A 24,507-nucleotide genomic window follows, 5' to 3' on the forward strand; every position below is an offset into this window, starting at 1 on the left:
CATTCGTTAAGTAAGTGGTTGATTTGTGGCTTCTCTGTTTCAGGTGCTGTGGGCATTAGGGGTACAGAAACAAAACAGAACCTGTCTTTGTGATAATTAGCATTCTCTTGGGAGCTATGTTTAATAAGTAAAATACATATGCCAGATGGAGAGGAGGGCTATGTAGAAAAATGAAGCAAAGTTAAAGACTGGGAAGCCTTGGTGGAGAAAGAGATGGTAGAAAAGTCTCACTGAAGTGGAACTTTGAACTAAAATATAAAAGAGACGATGGACGAAAAGTGCCTGACCTCTTGGGGGAAGCAATCGCAGGTGGAAATTAGTAGCAGATGCAAAGGACCTGAGGTAGGAGTCTGACTGAAGTGTTTAAATAACAAGCCAACGGGCAGAGTGGCTACAGTATTGTAAGAGACCAGTAGGACAGGAAATAGAGCAGACATTTCATAAGGCTGGGCTTGAGCTGCTGGGTAGTGTTGGCTTCCATTCTAAAGGAGAAGGAAGCCATGGCAGAGCTTAAAGAACAAAAGGGAAGTGACCTGGTGTGTTCTGAGAAGATCATCATAGACTCTCCCAGAAGACAGGGTTTTGAAACTGTAGTGGTGATAGTGGCTGAGACCTGACTAGTAGATGCTAGATTGAGGAAGGGTGGTTCGATTTGGGAAAACAGAAGAAAAACGGAGCTGACAGCATTTATCAGTTGAAGGAGTGTGTTGGCTAGTTAAATGTCAACTTGACACAAGCTAATCATTTGGGGAAGGGAACCTTAGTTGAGAAAGTGCCTCCACCAGATTGCCCTTTAGGCAAGCTTGTTGGGCATTTCCTTGATTGATGATCAAGGCGGGAAGACCCAGACCACTGTGGGCAGTGCCATCCCTGAACTGGTAGTTGTCAGTGCTCTAAGAAAGCAGACTGAGCAAGATGAGAAGCAAGCCAGTAAGCTGTGCTACTTTACAACTTCAGCTCCTGTTCCTGCCTCTAGGTTTCTGCAGGCATCTAAGGATGGACTGCATTGTGGAAGTAAAAGCAAGTTAAGGCTGTCATGGTTCTTTATTCCAGAAATAGAAACTGTAACTAAGACAAAGAGTTATAGCGCACAAGATACAGGCACCAAGGATGAATCTATGGGTTTGGATTCTGGAGTTGGAATTGCCTTTCATGTGAATAAGAGAAACCACAGAAGGAGTTGTTCTCTGATGACTGGCATCCAGGTCTCTAGGCATTACCCACTCAACTCTGACTGCTTCTACTAGTTTTAAAAAAGGAAATAAATAAACAAACAAACATCTACATAAAGTTTTGCTTCACTTCATTGAAGTTCTTGAGCAGGCATGGGATGGATAGAAGGCTCTCTGAGAGAAGTCAAAATCTTTTCCCCACCCTCTCTCCTTGAATTTAATTAGAAATCCAGTTCTTGTTTTGAAATTAGAGTGCTCTAGTAAAACCAAGCCAAGCTCTTGGTCAACTTGTTGATTATGGAAAAGGGTGTTTTCCTGGCAACCCATCGATATATTTCCTCTGCTTTTCTGTATCCAACAGATGGGACTAGATGCCAAATTCTTTCTTTTCCTCCAAATTATATCTCCCTGGATAATTTTTCTGCAGGCCCTTGGAGCCACCACAGTGGTTATTTATAGTTGAGCTTTAAACTCAAAAGCATCTATAAGAGGAAAACAAATGCCCGAAGTATGAGGGCTCACTGCACTGAAGAAAGAGCAACACCTGTGACATTATAGAACATAATACCCATGCAGGGCAGGGTAGACAACGCTTTCCATATCTTCCAGGCTCCATGTCTTCTTCCATGCCCAGAGATAACTTCTACCTCGGGATGGACTTTAACTAAAGGCAACAAAAAGGTGAATGGACTAGGACTAAATCTTTGTCCTGAAATGAGGACCGTACAAAACTAGCTTGCATCGCTGCCTTGGTATATAGTATACTATCAATTGCACAGTAAATGCAAATATAAGTTTCCTTTTATTTTCTCCAAGGATCACACAAAATGACTCAGCTAGCTTTGCTAACTTGAAGTATCCAAGGTCCCTGACAATTGAAAGTTCTCGGTAGCTTTATCTCTTACTGGTTTTAGTGCTATTTTTATAGTGTATGGAGGAGCAAGGGGGAGGTGAAAGCAGGCCCCATGAGTGTCTTGTATTCTTGGGTGACATTTGGAAGGCTTAGACTTAGAAGAAGAGAAGGCAAATGGGAAATGGACATATCAAATTGCGTGGGTGGCTTCACTGCCTTTAGGATTTCCAAGAAACACCTGGAAATGTTTTTTGTGGTTTAGGTCGAGCATGCTCAGTGGGTAAAGCAATCACTTTTTGTAACAGTGTGAGAGCTACAGGTGGGATCTGCAGCACCTCCTAAAAGCTGGAGAGATGTGATGGCTACCTGCAATGTCAGCACATGGGAGGCAGAGACAGGAAATTTCTTGGGCATGTAGGCCAGAAACAGTGAGCTGTGGGTTCATTGAGCAACTGAAGAAGGCACTCGCCATCAACTTCAGACCTTAGCATGTGTGCTCACACACTGTATGTGCACCGCTCCCCTCACACATGTGTGCCCCTACACATGCTAACACTCATATATACATGCTCACATACCACATACATACATGTTAAAAGAAAAGAGGAAACTTTTGTTAGGTCAAGAGAAGGAATACAGTTGTAATTCATGAAGCAGGTAACATGATGAAGAGTCAAAATCAACATAAATAGGGCAGGCTGTACTCTAGGAGTCAGATGAATGGTTGACTATGATCAAGACTGAGTGTATTTTATTTTATTGCCTTGAGCGTAGATATAGAAGTCAGGATCAAAAAGCTTCAATTTTCTATAGCTTGAGAAGCACAAGATCAGTCCTAAGATTAAAAAGGCTGAATGGCGAGTAGGGCAGTTGACACCAGTGAAGATTTAGCAAAACAGTATAAGCTAAGAGAAATAGAAAAGGGAGGTGGCCAGGAACTAATAAAAAGGCAGATTACCTTGCTGTAATTTGGAGAGTATGTGTGTGTGAATGTGCCAATCTGCATAGCCCTTGTATAAAGAAACTCTTTGCAACCTAAATTCAGAAAAGGAACAAAAAGGAAAATGCTGAAGCAAAGTTCAGTTCATATCAAAGCAGTCACAAGATGGAAAGAAAAGGAACCATGTGGACTTATGAAAGAGTGCTTCGAAGATCTGTTATGAGGCCAATTGACACAGAAAAAAAGTGAGAAATTAAAATATAGCTGATGATCTAGAGATAAGTCAAAGAGCCAATGGTTGAAGATAAGACGATGAGGTTCCTAGAAGTTAGCCTATGTGAAGAAGGTAATTTAAATATGTCAGAGTAGCATTCCATATGAGAATAACAAGGTTTAAGGAATGACCATAAGAGGGAATGAATTCTTTAAGTGGACTGGAGTGAAGGTGAAAGCATTGGGAGCTCATGATGTTAAAAGCGGGGGCATAGAAAGCAAAGTCACCCTGGTCATAACACAGAAGTTGATGAGGGTCTAGAACACCCAGGATATAAAGAGGAGCCACCATGAATCCAACAGGAGACAGAATGGGTTAATATAGACACTGTAGGAATAAGGGCCTTCACAAGAAGAGAGGTGAACAAATATCAAGAGGCAGTACTGAGAACCAAAAGAACCAGCAGTCCTACTTCCTGATACCACACAAGAAACCATGTGAGAAAAGCAGAAGCTTCCATTTGAGAGGGCTAAGCAGAAAATCATGTCTTAGGGGAGTATATATTAGGATATTAGTATATACTAATATATCATATTTTATATATAGTATATACTATAGGTCATATTGTATATATATCATATAATGTATTATTTACTAATTATAATTAGTATATTACTAATATATTATTAATATATATTAGTATATACTAATATATACTAGGGTATATTAGGATCAATATTTATAGTATAGTTAATATAGGGGAATTTGTTTATGATAAATGGTTCCAGAGATCTTACTGGGAACAGCAGAGCAGAAGAATAAGTTAGGAGTTAGGATTGAGGGAGTTTGAGCAGAAAGGGGATGTAAGGAAAGAAAAGGAGGTGAATGTGGGTTATTGTGTTTCAGAACCACAGAAAGGCAGAAAGTGTGCTGGCTACAGTCACAGAGAACAGTGGCATAGAGTACTGCACCGAAAGGATGTGGTACATGAGTATCAATTCAATGTCAATGACTCAACAAAGCATTCAAATGCTGACAGATAGGAGTGGGGTACCCTGGTGGGGTTTGTTTCCCTTCTGGCATGGTCAACATTCTTTTCTCTCTCTCCTTGTACTCTTAGAAACCTTTTCCCTTGCCATTCAGCCAAAGAGGTCAATCTCTGCGTCACCTTTTTTTTGAAGCCTCCACTTAGTGTTTACTTTGGCTGTATTGTTAATTAATTTCTATGTGGATTTGCTACCTAAAATAAATTTACCAAAATGACTGTTACTTACCTGCTAAGGCAGGTCCACTCAGAGTCTCTGATAGAATACACTGCCTTTGGTGAGAAGAAAAATCTCATTGGGACCCAAGCTAAAAGTTGATCCCTCCTTTATTTCTCTTACTAAGTAACAATATTTGAACCTCATCACTTTCTGTATAAAGTCTTTTACGTTCCTCCCATAGTACCCCATGTCCAAATTGTTTTTGTACCACTTCATCCTAACTCTCATTTGGGTAATAAAACTGCCTGTAATTTACAAGAGTATGTGTTCCCCTTTGTGTCTTTATTTACATATATAATTTCCACCATGCCTCCAATATCATCTAGAATGTTCTAGATAGTGAGCAGTGCAAGAATTTTCCAGTCGGAAAGTCTGGGAGCTCTGCATCTTTCTTTATAATAGGCAAAGTACAAGTTAGAAATCTTGACTGCAGACACATTCTCTAGAAAGCTGCTCTCACCATGCAGAGCTAGGAGTGTGATGCAGGGCAGAAGGTGAGCTGCCTTTATTTTAATATCAGAGGTTGCTCTTATGTGACTTGGTCTCCAGCATCGTTATCTTGGATGCCTTGACCTAACCAAATGCTAGAATTTCTTTGCCCAGACCTACCACTGTGACCTTCCCACTCTAGCTGTCTCTGCTTGCTATTTGAACTTAACCTGAATAGCATTCTTCCAGTCTTCTGGGCTGCTCTGGGATCAACCTATTGCCCTACATTTCTAACAGATGGTGAACACAGGCTTTGGCTGAAGATCATACCGGTCAAGGGGCTTGAAACTGAATCTAGAGGTCACAAATCCAGACAAAACTGCAAGCCTGTAAACTGTGATAAGCAGAATGATTCTGCGAGGACAGCCCTGCCTGTTGTCCATCTAAACTGTTGCCCATTTACACAGAGGGAATGTCAGCCTCATAAAAATCACATTTACATAGATTTGATTGTACCACTACCTTATTTTAAAATTATAGGGTTTCCTAGTAACCCAGAGACAAAATAAAAATTCTTATCGACACCTCAAGGCAAACTAGTGACCAAACTTTGTTCTGCTATTCTTTTCCCGTCTCTTGCCATTCTTAATCCTGCTCTGATATTCCAGGTATGCTGTAGAGTTTTCCTTCAACACAGAACGATTGTCATAGGCTCACATTTTAGTCTCTAGTTTTAAATTTTCCTTTGTTCATTTTTGCCTAAAAATGTCCTTCCAACCAAACCAAAACAGATTCTAATACAAGTTCTATTGGAAGCTTTCTTCCAGTGTCTACAGTCAATGAAAACGGCTACCTCCTATATACTCTTTCTAAACATGTCTAGGAAGATGTTGATACATTTGTAAAATAGGATACTAAACTAGAACATTTGGGACAAGATCTTGAAAGTACAATCTATAGGGAGGAAGTCTCTAGAGAAATCTCTGTTTCGTGCTGAATGCCTTTGACCTGATTGGGTGAGGCCTTCCAGATTACTAATGATAATCTCTTTTACCCAACAAATGCTGATGGCAAATTTTCAGAACATCTGGGAGACATGTTTACAGCACTAACTAGGTCAGCAATTCTTAAACTTTCTCCATTTGTAGCCCCTTTTGATGTCTGAGAAGTTTTTACACAATGTTGGGTATATGGCTACATAAAACTGGTATACAAACCAAACATTTACTGCTAACAACTCATAAGGAAATCTGTTTTAAGGTAATTCTTTGGTGTGTGTATATATGTACATATATATATATTTACTATTTATTAAAGATTAAAGCAAATGTGTGTATTGATGAGATATCTGCATATTTGTTTTTGCATCAAGCATTGAATATTGGATGAATATTTAATACTATAGAATGCAGAATATCTTCAGTGGTTTGTAGAGTTGTTCAGTGTTTTGATTTTATAATCATCAATGTATATAACACCATTCCACATAAACACTACTATAAAACGACAAACTTATATTTAAGGGTGTTACCAAAATTGTTAGAAATTCTTTCCCCATCTCGAGCCAAAATTCCCTTAAATTTTTTTATAAAGCACCAGTTGACTACTCCACTGGCAACTGTAAAGATCAGCCCAGCACAATAAACCTCAAAGGAATGCTAATTTGACACTTGCATATTGGGGAATGACAGTATGAAAATATTTGTTTTCTATATTTAAACCACTACAGTTCTGTAAAACCGGAAAACTTTATGAACACAGTAAAAACTCGGCATTTCATAGCATACAATAGTCTTGAATCTTAGCTGAGGCATTTAAGGCTCTGTAGGCATTTCATGGCATGATGCCAAGCTCAGCATAAAGTGTGCATGTTGGGTGTTCACAACCCTGGTTTCTATTCCTGCACAAACATCATGACCAAAAAGCAAGTTGGGGAGGAAAGGGTTTATTTGGCTTACACTTCCATGCTGCTGTTCATCACCAGAGAAGTCAGGACTGGAATTCAAGCAGGTCAGGAAGCAGGAGCTGATGCAGAGGCCATGGAGGGATGTTCTTTATTGGCTTGCCTCCCCTGGCTTGCTCAGCCTGATCTCTTATAGAACCCAAGACTACCAGACCAGAGATGGCACCACCCACAAGGGCCCTTGATCACTAATTGAGAAAATGCCTTACAGTTGGATCTCATGGAGGCATTTCCTCAACTGAAGCTCCTTTCTCTGTGATAACTCCAGCTGTGTCAAGTTGACACAAAACTAGCCAGTACAGAGGAGTGACAGGATACAGCACAGGTAGATACATACGATGCTCTCTTGGATTCATCACAGAGTTGATTTTGACCTAGTGGTTGGCTGTTGTGCAATCGGTAACCTTTTGTTATCAATTTTTTGTGTCCCCAATTTCAATAGCATGGCCCCACATGGAATTGTGGCCCACAGCTTAAAAAGCTGAGAAACTGTGAGCAACGTAAGTGTCTTGCTGAATAGCTGGGTGCTCTAAACTGACAAGGTTAACATTGGAGCCAGGCATCACAGACCAACACAATTATCACTATCCTATTGAAACGAGAGTTTTCAATACTTGGGAGCCACTACAGGAGAAGGATAGAACTGTGAGCCTTTTAGCTTTCTTGTCTCCTTTCAGTCATATATACTACTATTAGGTATCTAATGGACAAAAAAAAATCATCTATACATGTGTGACAAGCAACAAAACTTTAAAATTTCAAAGCAAAATTTAATATAATTTGATGTAAAATGTACAGTTCTACATAGTCTCAGATTTCTACACTGTGGGAAACTAATTAAATGGCTATACAATAAAAATACAATGACAATATAAATGATCTAAATACTGCTATCAGATATTTTTAACTACTCAATGCTTATAAAACAGAAAACTGAACATTTTATTAATATGTGATAATTTCAATAGTTAATGATACAAACATACAAAAATGACCAACTACCAAATCATAAGATGTCTCAATAAATTTGTTATCAAATAATAATAAAATTCAAAGTAAACTTATTAGTAATAACATATCTACTTGTTATTTTTCAAGGTTCAAGTAGTAGATACACACATTATAAATATACACACTGTATCTCATAAACAAACTTGGATTTTTGTGGAGAATCAGTTTATGAGAGTGTGGTGTTAGATAAATAGTCTTGTAAGGCTGATGTCTCCTGTTGGGCCTTGAGGTCTACAAGGTAGGCAGCTCAGGAGGACCATAGCAAGCTGAAACTCTATGCTACAAATGAGAACCTGTATCTATTCTCTGTGCCTCTGATCTAGTGACAACATTGTCTTAAAGAAGCCAGGATTTCTTTTTATTTATATTGATTTTACCCAGGACTTCACGCACACTAAACACATGCTTTCCCATTGGCTTATATACCTAGTCCTCAAACCAGATCTTTTATCATTGAGCTAAATGTACTCACCTGACCTATGAGTCAGAAAAGCTGCAGGAGAATTCACAGAAGACAGTAGAGCAATTATAGGCCAAGCCATTGCTTCATGTCAGTGAAGTCAATTAGTACATCAGCAGCACCACATTCCAGCCACAGAACAGGAGTTGCTTTTATTACAGTTGCCTCATCAACTCAAGAATCTCTCTTGCCTACCATGTGCAAAAACATGTGAGTCAGGGAATTTGGAGAACTGTAGTTAATCCTAGCTCAGTTGATGGCTCATAATTCATCCATACTAAGAAAATATGAGTGTTTCACCATGCACTAACGAATAATCTTCAAATTAAGGGTGGGATTACAAAGTTGATTCAAAAATGTTTGTATTTGAATGTCAATGAAAATACAATATAGTAAAATTTGTGGTATGGGTTTAAAGCAGTATCCAGGTGAAAGTTTCAACTTTACATGCTAACCTTAAAAAAATGGAAAGAAAGATCTAATGTATTATGCAAGTAATTAATGTTCAAAGAAACTAGAAAGAAAGAAATGAAGAGTAGAACGTAATGAAATAGGAAGCAAACAATATGTTAAATTAATGAAGGGAAAATTTGTTGTTTGAAAGAATATCAAAATTAATAGCCTGTAGCTAGGCTAATAAAGAAAATAAAAGTCAAATTACTAACATCAGTAATAAAGAAAGAAACATCAAAGCATGTTAGAAAGAAAATAAGTGGATAAGAAGAGAATAAAGTAGTAATTTTATGCCAATATATTTGGCTTGAGTGAAGTAGATTTTTCTCTTTAAAAAGGAAGATTTACAGAAAAAGAAAACAAAATAACTACATTTGCTTAGTTCTACAGAAATTGAATTTATTACCATTAACCTCCCCAGATAGCTGTAGTAATACATTTTATCAGATATTTAAGTGCAATCTATAGTATATGCAATTCTTTCTAAAAATAGAGAAGATAATGTGTATTATCTGTATGTGACTAACTTTAATTTTAAGCTTGCCATCAATTATTCTCGTGGGCATTAAACAAAAACTACTTTGTGAAATATCAATAAGTTTAGTTGTATTAGATTTAAAAATGTATAACACACTACCCTCCCTGGGGATTAACCCGAGGATTCATGGTTGGTTGGCTTTAATACTTAACCTCAAGTAGTATAATTTTCCATATTTACATAATGAAAGACAGAACAATCTTTACTATGATTGTAAACAAAAATTAAAATCTACTATCCATTAACAATTAAAGGAAAAAGTTCTTTTCTTAAATTGGAAAAAAGAAATATCCTCTAAATGGTAACGGCTACAAAGCCTACAGGCATTATTGAGTCATAATAAATGCCATTCCTACATTCAAGAAGAATCAGATATAGTCACACTGAGGAAAATATGCTACAAAAAGTGTACAAGTTACTTTCTTATTGCTATGACTTGACAAAAACAACCTCTGGAAGCTGAGTGCATCTCCACTCACAGGTTAAAGGTGTGGTCCATCAAGATGGGGAGATGAGAAGGCCATTTCTTAAGACAGCTGGTCACATGGCATTTGCAGTCAAAAAGCAGAGAGATTCAAATGCAAAATCTCAACTGGCTTTCTTATTTTTATTCTTTCGAGCACCCCATGGAATGTGCTCTCCACAGTTAAGATGGGTGTTTCCACCTCCATTAATCTATTCTGGATAATTCCTTATAGGTATGCCTAGATGAGTATAGAGCCTGACAAGCTGACAGAACTATTAATCATCACTGAAGGGACCTGACAACACTAAGCACTGGTGAAATATTTGTAGAACAAGTATATGACAAAGAAGAGAATCCAGAATGCATGAGAGACTCCCACAGGTTCCCATTATTGAATCCTAATGTCCAATGAAGACATGGAGAATACCTCAATACATATTTCACATAGGACAAGTATGCAATAAACAAACAATTAGCTTATCAACATTCTTTTTTAAAATATTTTATTAGGTATTTTCCTCATTTACATTTCCAATGCTATCCCAAAAGTCCCCCATAACCTCCCACCCACTCCCACTTTTTGGCCCTGGCGTTCCCCTGTACTGGGGCATATAAGTTTGCAAGACCAATGGGCCTCTCTTTCCAGTGATGGCCGACTAGGCCATCTTTTGATACATATGCAGCTAGAGACAAGAGCTCCGGAGTACTGTTTAGTTCATAATGTTGTTCCACCTATAGGGTTGCAGATCCCTTTAGCTCCTTGGGTACATTCTCTTTTTTTTTTTTTTTTTTTTTTTTTTTTTTTTTTTTTTCTTTCCATTTTTTATTAGGTATTTAGCTCATTTACATTTCCAATGCTATACCAAAAGTCCCCCATACCCACCCACCCCCACTCCCCTACCCGCCCACTCCCCCTTTTTGGCCCTGGCGTTCCCCTGTTCTGGGGCATATAAAGTTTGTGTGTCCAATGGGCCTCTCTTTCCAGTGATGGCCGACTAGGCCATCTTTTGATACATATGCAGCTAGAGTCAAGAGCTCCGGGGTACTGGTTAGTTCATAATGTTGATCCACCTATAGGGTTGCAGATCCCTTTAGCTCCTTGGGTACTTTCTCTAGCTCCTCCATTGGGAGCCCTGTGATCCATCCATTAGCTGACTGTGGGCATCCACTTCTGTGTTTGCTAGGCCCCGGCATAGTCTCACAAGAGACAGCTACATCTGGGTCCTTTCGATAAAATCTTGCTAGTGTATGCAATGGTGTCAGCGTTTGGATGCTGATTATGGGGTGGATCCCTGGATAAGGCAGTCTCTACATGGTCCACCCTTTAATCTCAGCTCCAAACTTTGTCTCTGTAACTCCTTCCAAGGGTGTTTTGTTCCCACTTCTAAGGAGGGGCATAGTGTCCACACTTCAGTCTTCATTTTTCTTGAGTTTCATGTGTTTAGGAAATTGTATCTTATATCTTGGGTATCCTAGGTTTTGGGCTAATATCCACTTATCAGTGAGTACATATTGTGTGAGTTCCTTTGTGAATGTGTTACCTCACTCAGGATGATGCCCTCCAGGTCCATCCATTTGGCTAGGAATTTCATAAATTCATTCTTTTTAATAGATGAGTAGTACTCCATTGTGTAGATGTACCACATTTTCTGTATCCATTCCTCTGTTGAGGGGCATCTGGGTTCTTTCCAGCTTCTGGCTATTATAAATAATGCTGCTATGAACATAGTGGAGCATGTGTCCTTCTTACCTGTTGGGGCATCTTCTGGATATATGCCCAGGAGAGGTATTGCTGGATCCTCCGGTAGTACTATGTCCAATTTTCTGAGGAACCGCCAGACGGATTTCCAGAGTGGTTGTACAAGCCTGCAATCCCACCAACAATGGAGGAGTGTTCCTCTTTCTCCACATCCTCGCCAGCATCTGCTGTCACCTGAATTTTTGATCTTAGACATTCTGACTGGTGTGAGGTGGAATCTTAGGGTTGTTTTGATTTGCATTTCCCTGATGATTAAGGATGTTGAACATTTTTTCAGGTGCTTCTCTGCCATTCGGTATTCCTCAGGTGAGAATTCTTTGTTCAGTTCTGAGCCCCATTTTTTAATGGGGTTGTTTGATTTTCTGAAGTCCACCTTCTTGAGTTCTTTATATATGTTGGATATTAGTCCCCTATCTGATTTAGGATAGGTAAAGATCCTTTCCCAATCTGTTGGTGGTCTCTTTGTCTTATTGACGGTGTCTTTTGCCTTGCAGAAACTTTGGAGTTTCATTAGGTCCCATTTGTCAATTCTCGATCTTACAGCACAAGCCATTGCTGTTCTGTTCAGGAATTTTTCCCCTGTGCCCATATCTTCAAGGCTTTTCCCCACTTTCTCCTCTATAAGTTTCAGTGTCTCTGGTTTTATGTGAAGTTCTTTGATCCATTTAGATTTGACCTTAGTACAAGGAGATAGGTATGGATCGATTCGCATTCTTCTACATGATAACAACCAGTTGTGCCAGCACCATTTGTTGAAAATGCTGTCTTTCTTCCACTGGATGGTTTTAGCTCCCTTGTCGAAGATCAAGTGACCATAGGTGTGTGGGTTCATTTCTGGGTCTTCAATTCTATTCCATTGGTCTACTTGTCTGTCTCTATACCAGTACCATGCAGTTTTTACCACAATTGCTCTGTAGTAAAGCTTTAGGTCCGGCATGGTGATTCCACCAGAGGTTCTTTTATCCTTGAGAAGAGTTTTTGCTATCCTAGGTTTTTTGTTATTCCAGATGAATTTGCAAATTGCTCCTTCTAATTCATTGAAGAATTGAGTTGGAATTTTGATGGGGATTGCATTGAATCTGTAGATTGCTTTTGGCAAGATAGCCATTTTTACAATATTGATCCTGCCAATCCATGAGCATGGGAGATCTTTCCATCTTCTGAGATCTTCTTTAATTTCTTTCTTCAGAGACTTGAAGTTTTTATCATACAGATCTTTCACTTCCTTAGTTAGAGTCACGCCAAGATATTTTATATTATTTGTGACTATTGAGAAGGGTGTTGTTTCCCTAATTTCTTTCTCAGCCTGTTTATTCTTTGTGTAGAGAAAGGCCATTGACTTGTTTGAGTTAATTTTATATCCAGCTACTTCACCGAAGCTGTTTATCAGGTTTAGGAGTTCTCTGGTGGAATTTTTAGGGTCACTTATATATACTATCATATCATCTGCAAAAAGTGATATTTTGACTTCCTCCTTTCCAATTTGTATCCCCTTGATCTCCTTTTGTTGTCGAATTGCTCTCGCTAATACTTCAAGTACTATGTTGAAAAGGTAGGGAGAAAGTGGGCAGCCTTGTCTAGTCCCTGATTTTAGTGGGATTGCTTCCAGCTTCTCTCCATTTACTTTGATGTTGGCTACTGGTTTGCTGTAGATTGCTTTTATCATGTTTAGGTATGGGCCTTGAATTCCTGATCTTTCCAGAACTTTTATCATGAATGGGTGTTGGATCTTGTCAAATGCTTTTTCTGCATCCAACGAGATGATCATGTGGTTTTTGTCTTTGAGTTTGTTTATATAGTGGATTACATTGATGGATTTTCGTATATTAAACCATCCCTGCATTCCTGGAATAAAACCTACTTGGTCAGGATGGATGATTGCTTTAATGTGATCTTGGATTCGGTTAGCGAGAATTTTATTGAGGATTTTTGCATCGATATTCATAAGAGAAATTGGTCTGAAGTTCTCTATCTTTGTTGGATCTTTCTGTGGTTTAGGGATCAGAGTAATAGTGGCTTCATAAAATGAGTTGGGTAGCGTACTTTCTACTTCTATCTTGTGAAAAAGTTTGTGCAGAACTGGAATTAGATCTTCTTTGAAGGTCTGATAGAACTCTGCACTAAACCCATCTGGTCCTGGGCTTTTTTTGGCTGGGAGACTATTTATAACTGCTTCTATTTCTTTAGGGGATATGGGACTGTTTAGAAGGTCAACTTGATCCTGATTCAACTTTGGTACCTGGTATCTGTCCAGAAATTTGTCCATTTCGTCCAGGTTTTCCAGTTTTGTTGAGTATAGCCTTTTGTAGAAGGATCTGATGGTGTTTTGGATTTCTTCAGGATCTGTTGTTATGTCTCCCTTTTCAGTTCTGATTTTGTTAATTAGGATTTTGTCTCTGTGCCCTCTAGTGAGTCTAGCTAAGGGTTTATCTATCTTGTTGATTTTCTCAAAGAACCAACTCCTCGTTTGGTTAATTCTTTGAATAGTTCTTCTTGTTTCCACTTGGTTGATTTCACCCCTGAGTTTGATTATTTCCTGCCGTCTACTCCTCTTGGGTGAATTTGCTTCCTTTTTTTCTAGAGCTTTTAGATGTGTTGTCAAGCTGCTAGTATGTGCTCTCTCCCGTTTCTTCATGGAGGCACTCAGAGCTATGAGTTTCCCTCTTAGAAATGCTTTCATTGTGTCCCAAAGGTTTGGGTACGTTGTGGCTTCATTTTCATTAAACTCTAAAAAGTCTTTAATTTCTTTCTTTATTCCTTCCTTGACCAAGGTATCATTGAGAAGAGTGTTGTTCAGTTTCCACGTGAGTGTTGGCTTTCTGTTATTTTTTTTGTTATTGAAGATCAGCCTTAGTGCATGGTGATCTGATAGGATACATGGGACAATTTCAATATTTTTGAATCTGTTGAGGCCTGTTTTGTGACCTATTATGTGGTCAATTTTGGAGAAGGTACCATGAGGTGCTGAGAAGAAGGTATATCCTTTTGTTTTAGGATAAAATGTTCTGTAGATATCTGTCAGATCCATTTGTTTCATCACTTCTGTTAGTTTCAGTGTGTCCCTGTTTAGTTTCTGTTTCCATGATCTGTCCATTGGTGAAAGTGGTGTGTTGAAGTCTCCCACTATTATTGTGTGAGGTGCAATGTGTGCTTTGAGCTTTACTAAAGTTTCTTTAATGAATGTGGCTGCCCTTGTATTTGGCGCATAGATATTCAGAATTGAGAGTTCCTCTTGGAGGATTTTACCTTTGATGAGAACAAAGTGCCCCTCCTTGTCTTTTTTGATGACTTTGGGTTGGAAGTCAATCTTATCAGATATTAGGATGGCTACTCCAGCTTGTTTCTTCATACCATTTGCTTGGAAAATTGTTTTCCAGCCTTTTATTCTGAGGTAGTGTCTATCTTTTTCTCTGAGATGTGTCTCCTGTAAACAGCAAAATGTTGGGTCTTGTTTGTGTAGCCAGTTTGTTAGTCTATGTCTTTTTATTGGGGAGTTGAGACCATTGATGTTAAGAGATATTAAGGAAAAGTAATTGTTGCTTCCTGTTATTTTTGTTGTTAAAGTTGGCATTCTGTTCTTGTGGCTGTCTTCTTTTAGGTTTGTTGGGGGATTACCTTCTTGTTTTTTCTAGGGCATTGTTCCCGTTCTTGTATTGGTTTTTTTCTGTTATTACCCTTTGAAGGGCTGGATTGGTGGAGAGATAATGTGAGAATTTGGTTTTGTCGTGGAATACTTTGGTTTCTCCATCTATGGTAATTGAGAGTTTGGCTGGGTATAGTAGCCTGGGCTGGAATTTGTGTTCTTTTAGTGTCTGTATAACATCTGTCCAGGCTCTTCTGGCTTTCATAGTCTCTGGTGAAAAATCTGGTGTAATTCTGATAGGCTTGCCTTTGTATGTTACTTGACCTTTTTCCCTTACCGCTTTTAGTATTCTATCTTTATTTAGTGCATTTGTTGTTCTGATTATTATGTGTCGGGAGGAATTTCTTTTCTGGTCCAGTCTATTTGGAGTTCTGTAGGCTTCTTGTATGTTCATAGGTATCTCTTTCTTTATATTTGGGAAGTTTTCTTCAATAATTTTGTTGAAGATGTTTGCTGGTCCTTTGAGTTGAAAATCTTCATTCTCATCCACTCCTATTATCCGTAGGTTTGGTCTTCTCATTGTGTCCTGGATTTCCTGGATATTTTGAGTTAGGATCTTTTTGCATTTTCCATTTTCTTTGATTGTTGTGCCGATGTTCTCTATGGAATCTTCTGCACCTGAGATTCTCTCTTCCATCTCTTGTATTCTGTTGCTGATGCTCAAATCTATGGTTCCAGATTTCTTTCCTAGGGTTTCTATCTCCAGTGTTGCCTCACTTTGAGTTTTCTTTATTGTTTCTACTTCCCTTTTTAGGTCTAGTATGGTTTTGTTCATTTCCATCACCTGTTTGTATGTTTTTTCCTCTTTTTCTGTAAGGACTTCTACCTGTTTGATTGTGTTTTCCTGTTTTTCTTTAAGGACTTGTAACTCTTTAGCAGTGTTCTCCTGTATTTCTTTAAGTGATTTATTAAAGTCCTTCTTGATGTCCTCTACCATCATCATGAGATATGCTTTTAAATCTAGGTCTAGGTTTTCGGGTGTGTTGGGGTGCCCTGGACTGGGCAAAGTGGGAGTACTGGGTTCTGATGATGGTGAGTGGTCTTGGTTCCTGTTAGTAGGATTCCTACGTTTACCTTTCGCCATCTGGTAATCTCTGGAGTTAGTAGTTATAGTTGACTCTGTTTAGAGATTGTTCTTCTGGTGATTCTGTTACCGTCTCTCAGCAGACCTGGGAGACAGATTCTCTCCTCTGAGTTTCAGTGCTCAGAGCACTCTCTGCTGGCAAGCTCTCTTACAGGGAAGGTGCGCAGATATCTTGTTTTTGGACCTCCTCCTGGTCGAAGAAGAAGGCCCAAAACAGGGCCTCTCTCAGAAGCTGTGTTGCTTTGGCAGTTCCCAGAAGCTGTCAGCTTCTGTGGTGCAGACTCTCACCTGTGCAGACTAAAATCCTAAGTTCCAGGGAGTCCTGGAACCAAGATGGTGACCGCTGCTCCTGAGGCCGAGGCCGTCTCTCGAGCCAGGCGGACACCTGTCCTCTGGTCCGGATGGTGGCCGGTTATCTGCGGCCCGCCCAGGCTGCTGCCTCAGCGGCTCTGTGCTTCTGCCCGTCCCAGAAGCTGTCCGGTTCTCTGGCGCACCCTCTAACCTGTTCAGACTAATTTCCTAAATTCTGCTGAGTCCCGGAACCAAGATGGGGACCGCTGCTGCTGAGGCTGAGGTCGCTTCCCAAGCCAGGCGGACACCTGTCCTCTGGTCCGGATGGTGGCCGGTTATCTGCGGCCCGCCCAGGCTGCTGCCTCAGCGGCTCTGTGCTTCCGCCCGTCCCAGAAGCTGTCCGGTTCTCTGGTGCACCCTCTAACCTGTTCAGACTAATTTCCTAGGTCCCGCGGAATCCCGGAACCCAGATGGCGACCGCTGCTGCTGAGGCTGAGGTCGCCTCCCAAGCCAGGCGGACACCTGTCCTCTGGTCCGGATGGTGGCCGGTTGTCTGCGGCCCGCCCAGGCTGCTGCCTCAGCGGCTCTGTGCTTCCGCCCGTCCCAGAAGCTGTCCGGTTCTCTGGTGCACCCTCTAACCTGTTCAGACTAATTTCCTAGGTCCCGCGGAGTCCCGGAACCCAGATGGCGACCGCTGCTGCTGATGCTGAGGTCGCCTCCCAAGCCAGGCGGACACCTGTCCTCTGGTCCGGATGGTGGCCGGTTGTCTGCGGCCCGCCCAGGCTGCTGCCTCAGCGGCTCTGTGCTTCTCTGGGTACATTCTCTAGCTCATCCATTGGAGCCCTGTGATACATCCAATAGCTGACTGTGAGCATCCACTTCTGTGTTTGCTAGGCCCCGGCATAGTCTCACAAGAGACAGCTATATCAGGGTCCTTTCAGCAAAATCTTGCTAGTGTATGCAATGGTGTCAGCATTTGGAAGCTGATTATGGGATGGATCCCTGGATATGGAAGTCTCTAGATGGTCCATCCTTTTGTCTTGGCTCCAAACTTTGTCTCTATAACTCCTTCCATGGGTGTTTTGTTCCCAATTCTAAGAAGGGGAAAAGTGTCCACACTTTGGTCTTCGTTCTTCTTCAGTTTCATGCATTTAGCAAATTGTATCTTATATTTTGGGTATCCTAAGTTTCTGGGCTAATATCCACTTATCAGAGAGTACGTATTGTGTGAGTTTCTTTGTGATTGGGTTACCTCACTCAGGATGATGCCCTCCAGGACCAAACATTTGCCTATGAATTTCATAAATTCATTCTTTTTAATAGCTGAGTAGTACTCCATTGTGTAAATGTACCACATTTTCTGTATCCATTCCTCTGTTGAGGGGCATCTGGGTTCTTTCCAGCTTCTGGCTATTATAAATAAGGCTGCTATGAACATAGTGGAGCATGTGTCCTTCTTACCAGTTGGGACATCTTCTGGATATATGCCCAGGAGAGGTTTTGCGGGATCCCCCTATGTCCAATTTTCTGAGGAACGGCCAGACTGATTTCCAGAGTGGCTGTACAAGCTTGCAATCCCACCAACAATGGAGGAGTGTTCTTCTTTCTCCACATCCTTACCAGCTTGTGCTGTCACCTGATTTTTTGATCTTAGCCATTCTGACTGGTGTGAGGTGGAATCTCAGGGTTGTTTTGATTTGCATTTCCCTAATGATTAAGGATGTTGAACATTTTTTCAGGTACTTCTCTGCCATTCGGTATTCCTCGGGTGAGAATTCTTTGTTCAGCTCTGAGCCCCATTTTTTAATGGGGTTATTTGAATTTTTGGAGTCCACCTTCTTGAGTTCTTTATATATATTGTATATTAGTCCCCTATCTGATTTAGGACAGGTAAAGATCCTTTCCCAATCTGTTGGTGGTCTTTTTGTCTTATTGACAGTGTCTTTTCCCTTGCAGAAGCTTTGCAACTTTATGAGGTCCCATTTATCGATTCTCAATATTACAGCACAAGCCATTTCTCTTCTATTCAGGAATTTTTCCCCTGTACCCATATCTTCGAGGCTTTTCCCTACTTTCTACTCTATAAGTTTCAGTGTCTCTGGTTTTATGTGGAGATCCTTAATCCACTTAGATTTGACCTTAGTACAAGGAGATAGGAATGGATCAATTCGTATTCTTCTACATGATGACCACCAGTTGTACCAGCACCATTTGTTGAAAATGCTGTCTTTTTTCCACTGGATAGTTTTAGCTCCCTTGTCGAAGATCAAGTAACCATAGCTGTGTGGGTTCAACTCTGGGTCTTCAATTCTGTTCCATTGGTCTACTTGTCTGTCAGTATACCAGTACCATTCAGTTTTTATCACAATTGCTCTGTAGTAAAGCTTTATGTCAGGCATGGTGATTCCACCAGAGGTTCTTTTATCCTTGAGAAGAGTTTTTGCTATCCTAGGTTTTTTGTTATTCCAGATGAATCTGCCGATTGCCCTTTCTAATTTGTTGAAGAATTGAGTTGGAATTTTGATGGGGATTGCATTGAATCTGTAGATTACTTTTGGCAAGATAGCCATTTTTACTATATTGATCCTGCCAATCCATGAGCATGGGAGATCTTTCCATCTTCTGAGATCTTCTTTAATTTCTTTCTTTAGAGACTTGAAGTTCTTATCATACAGATCTTTCACTTCCTTAGTTAGAGTCACGCCAAGGTATTTTATATTATTTGTGACTATTGAGAAGGGTGTTGTTTCCCTAATTTCTTTCTCAGCCTGTTTATCCTTTGTGTACAGAAAGGCCATTGACTTGTTCGAGTTAATTTTATATCCAGCTACTTCACTGAAGCTGTTTATCAGGTTTAGGAGTTCTCTGGTGGAATTTTTAGGGTCACTTATATATACTATCATATCATCTGCAAAAAGTGATATTTTGACTTCTTCCTTTCCAATTTGTATCCCCTTGATCTCCTTTTGTTGTCTAATTGCTCTGGCTAGGACTTCAAGTACAATGTTGAATAGGTAGAGAGAGAGTGGACAACCTTGTCTAGTCCCTGATTTTAGTGGGATTGCTTCCAGGTTCTCACCATTTACTTTGATGTTGGCAACTGGTTTGCTGTAGATTGCTTTTATCATGGTTAGGTATGGGCCTTGAATTCCTGATCTTTCCAAGACTTTTATCATGAATGGGTGTTAGAATTTGTCAAATGCTTTCTCAGCATCTAAGGAGATGATCATGTGGTTTTTGTCTTTGAGTTTGTTTATGTACTGGATTACATTGATGGATTTCCATATATTGAACCATCCTTGCATCCCTGGGATGAAACCTACTTGGTCAGGATGGATGATTGCTTTGATGTGTTCTTGGATTTGGTTAACAAGAACTTTATTGAGGATTTTTACATCGATATTCATAAGGGAAATTGGTCTGAAGTTCTCTATCTTTGTTGGGTCTTTTTATGGTTTAGGTATCAGAGTAATTGTGGCTTCATAGAATGAGTTGGGCAGAGTACCTTCTGTTTCTATTTTGTGGAATAGTTTGTGAAGAACTGAGATTAGATCTTCTTTGAAGGTCTGATAGAACTCTGCACTAAACCCATCTGGTCCTGGGCTTTTTTTTTGGTTGGGAGACTATTAATGACTGCTTCTATTTCTTTAGGGGATATAGGACTGTTTAGATCATTAACCTGATCTTGATTTAACTTTGGTACCTGGTATCTGTCTAGAAACTTCTCCATTTCTTCCAGGTTCTCCAGTTTTGTTAAGTATAGCCTTTTGTAGAAGGATCTGATAGTGTTTTGGATTTCTTCAGGATCTGTTGTTATGTCTCCCTTTTCATTTCTGATTTTGTTAATTAGGATGCTTTCCCTGTGCCCTCTAGTGAGTCTGGCTAAGGGTTTATCTATATTGTTGATCTTCTCAAAGAACCAGCTCCTCTATTGGTTGATTCTTTGAATAGTTCTTCTTGTTTCCACTTGGTTGATTTCACCCCTGAGTTTGACTATTTCCTGCAGTCTACTCCTCTTGGGTGAATTTGCTTACTTTTGTTCTAGAGCTTTTAGGTGTGTTGTCAAGCTGCTAATGTATGCTCTCTCTAGTTTCTTTTTGGAGGCACTCAGAGCTATGAGTTTCCCTCTTAGAAATGCTTTCATTGTGTCCCATATGTTTGGGTATGTTGTGGCTTCATTTTCATTAAACTCCAAAAAGTCCTTATTTTCTTTCTTTATTCCTTCCTTGACCAAGGTATCATTGAGAAGAGTGTCGTTCAGTTTCCATGTGAATGTGGGATTTCTATTATTTATTTTGTTGTTGAAGATCAGCCTTAGTCCATGGTGATCTGATAGGATGTATGGGAAAATTTCAATATTTTTGTATATGTTGAGGCTTGTTTTGTGACCAATTATGTGGTCAGTTTTGGAGAAGGTACCATGAGGTCCTGAGAAGAAGGTATATCCTTTTGTTTTAGATGAAATATTCTGTAGATATCTGTTAGATCCATTTGTTTCATAACTTCTGTTAGTTTCACTGTGTCCCTGTTTAGTTTCTGTTTCCATGATCTGTCCATTGGTGAAAGTGGTGTGTTGAAGTCTCCCACTATTATTGTGTGAGGTGCAATGTGTGCTTTGAGCTTTACTAAAGTTTCTTTAATGAATGTGGCTGCCCTTGTATTTGGAGTATAGATATTCAGAATTGATAGTTCCTCTTGGAGGATTTTACCTTTGATGAGTATGAAGTGCCCCTCCTTGTCTTTTTTGATAACTTTGGGTTGGAAGTCGATTTTATCCGATAATAAAATGGCTACTCCAGCTTGTTTCTTCATAGCATTTGCTTGGAAAATTGTTTTCCAGCCTTTCATTCTTAGGTACTGTCTATATTTTTCTCTGAGATGAGTTTTCTGTAAGCAGTAAAATGTTGGGTCCTGTTTATGTAGCCTGTCTGTTAGTCTATGTCTTTTTATTGGGGAGTTGAGACCATTGATATTAAGAGATATTAAGGAAAAGTAATTGTTGCTTCCTTTTATTTTTGTTGTTAGAGTTGGCATTCTGTTCTTGTGGCAGTCTTCTTTTTGGTTCGTTGAGGGATTACTTTCTTGCTTTTTCTAGGGCGTGATTTCGGTCCTTGTATTGTTTTTTTTTCTGTTATTATCCTTTGAAGGGCTGGATTCGTGGAAAGATAATGTGTGAATTTGGTTTTGTCATGGAATACTCTGCTTTCTCCATCTCTGGTAATTGAGAGTTTGGCCGGGTATAGTAGCCTGGGCTGGCATTTGTGTTCTCTTAGTGTCTGTAGAACATCTGTCCAGGCTCTTCTGGCTTTCATGTCTCTGGTGAAAAGTCTGGTGTAATTCTGATAGGCCTGCCTTTATGTTACTTGACCTTTCTCCCTTACTGCTTTTAATATTCTATCTTTATTTAGTGCATTTGTTGTTCTGATTATTATGTGTCGGGAGGAATTTCTTTTCTGGTTCAGTCTATTTGGAGTTCTGTAGGCTTCTTGTATGTTCATAGCCATCTCTTTCTTGAGGTTTGGGAAGTTTTCTTCTATAATTTTGTTGAAGATATTTGCCAGTCCCTTGAGTTGAAAATCTTCATTCTCATCTACTCCTTTTATCAGTAGATTTCGTCTTCTCATTTTGTCCTGGATTTCCTGGATGTTTTGAGTTAGGATCTTTTTGCATTTTCCATTTTCTTTGATTGTTTTGCTGATGTTCTCTATGGAATCTTCTGCACGTGAGATTCTCTCTTCCATCTCTTGTATTCTGTTGCTGATGCTCACATCTATGGTTCCAGATTTCTTTCCTAGGGTTTCTATATCCTGCGTTGCCTCACTTTGGGTTTCCTTTATTGTGTCTACTTCCCTTTTTAGGTCTTGAATGGTTTTATTCAATTCCATCACCTGTTTGGTTGTGTTTTCCTGCAATTCTTTAAGGGATTTTTGTGCTTCCTCTTTAATGTCTTCTACCTGTTTAGCAGTGTTCTCCTGTATTTCTTTAAGTGAGTTATTAAAGTCCTTCTTGATGTCCTCTACCATCGTTATGAGATATGCTTTTAAATCTGGGTCTAGCTCCTGGGGTGTGTTGGGGTGCCCTGGACTGGGCAAAGTGGGAGTGCTGGGTTCTGATGATTGTGAGTGTTCTTGGTTTCTGTTAGTAAGATTCTTACATTTACCTTTTGCCATCTGGTAATCTCTGGAGTTAGTTGTTATAGTTGTCTCTGTTTAGAGATTGTTCCTCTGGTGATTCTGTTATCCTCTATCAGCAGACCTGGGAGACTAGATCTCTCCTCTGAGTTTCAGTGGTCAGAGCACTCTCTGCAGGCAAGCTCTCCTCTTACAGTGAGGGTTCACAGATATCTGGCGTTCGAATATCCCTCCTGGCTGAAGATGAAGGCCCAAAGCAGGACCTTTCCCAGAGGCTGTGTGCTTTGGCCTATCACAGAAGCTGTTAGCTTCTGTAGTACACACTCTCACCTGTGCAGACTACTTTCGGCGGAGTCCCAGAACCAAGATGTCTCCCGCTGATGCTGAGCGAAAGACCTCCGGGGCCGGGCCCTTATCAACATTCTTAACCAATTGAGAAATGCAATTTAAAACTGCAGTGAGATTTCATGTATCCACATGGCAACGGCTTCAATCACAAGACTGGCAATAACAGTTATGGAAGAAGGTATGAATGAGTGAGATCCTTATACAATGTTCATGAGAGTAAAATAATACAACTTTTCAAGAAAATGATCCTATATTTTCTCATGAAACTAAATGTATACATGTATATATTTCTTATTATCAGAAACTCAAATAATTTACCCAAGAGAAAAGCAAGTCATACAATTACATTTATGTCAACTTTATTTAATATAAACTACATGAAAAGTGATAATCAATTTTGCATACTCATAATGTCATACTTAGTGAAGAATAAAATGGGAAGATTGGTGATCCATGTTTGCATCCATTTCCAGAACACCATATTTAGTGAAGAAAAGTTTACTATCTGATCCCATAGGACATTTGAGAACAAACAGATCTCATCTGTGTTGGGAATCACAGAATAAGGGTTACATCCAGAGCATTAAGGGAAGCTAGTGACTGCAAAGTGAAAAGAGACATTTCTACTGGTGATCTTGATGTCACACATCTTAGAACATGCTTGAGTTCAAATAGACATAGTCAACAAGCAAGAAAGATACAATTAACATCGATGCACTTTATTCTATGTGAATTTTATAGCCAAAGAAAATTTCTGTCATTTAAATAACAGGCTTTTATGATGCTGTGCATGGTGCAGCATTTAGAAAGGAATATGCATAACATACTTTGAAAAGGTGTCAACAATCAGCTAGAATGGTAGATATATAGGAAGATTAATATAGACAATATGTAATTTAAGTAAGGGAAGTCTAAGGTTAATGGCTAAATTTAAATGATTGGTATTGAGATGTTGATGGGCAGATTCGTCAACTTATATGGTCTGTAAAAGTTTTCATGATTCATGTTCAAGGAGATATTCAGTATATCAGAAGTTAGAAGTGTGTGTGTGTGTGTGTGTGTGTGTGTGTGTGTGTGTGTGTGTGTGTGTGTGATTTCACTGTGTCTTTAGAAATATTAAGAGTTTGTGGCTGGAAGGCGGCTTAGTCAGTAAAGTGCATGCTGCACAAATATGTTAACCTGAATTCAGTTCTCCAGCACCCATGCCAAAGTCATGCAAAGTAGCATAAGTAGCACGTGTCTGTAACCCAAGCACTGGTAGGGAGACCTCATAGGGTGAGACCTGGCAGATAGCAGGGAACTAACTAGCACTAATAGTGAGCTCCACGTTCAATGGGAGATCCTGCTTCAAAGAATAAGGTGAAGAGCAATAAAGGAAGATGTCTGATATTGACCTCTTGTCTCCAGACACATGGGTGCATATACTACACACCTGTACATGCATGCAGCACACACACACACACTCACACACACACACACACACACAC

The sequence above is a fragment of the Mus musculus genome, chromosome 4, assembly GCF_000001635.26.
Source record: "Mus musculus strain C57BL/6J chromosome 4, GRCm38.p6 C57BL/6J".
NCBI lineage: Eukaryota > Metazoa > Chordata > Mammalia > Rodentia > Muridae > Mus > Mus musculus.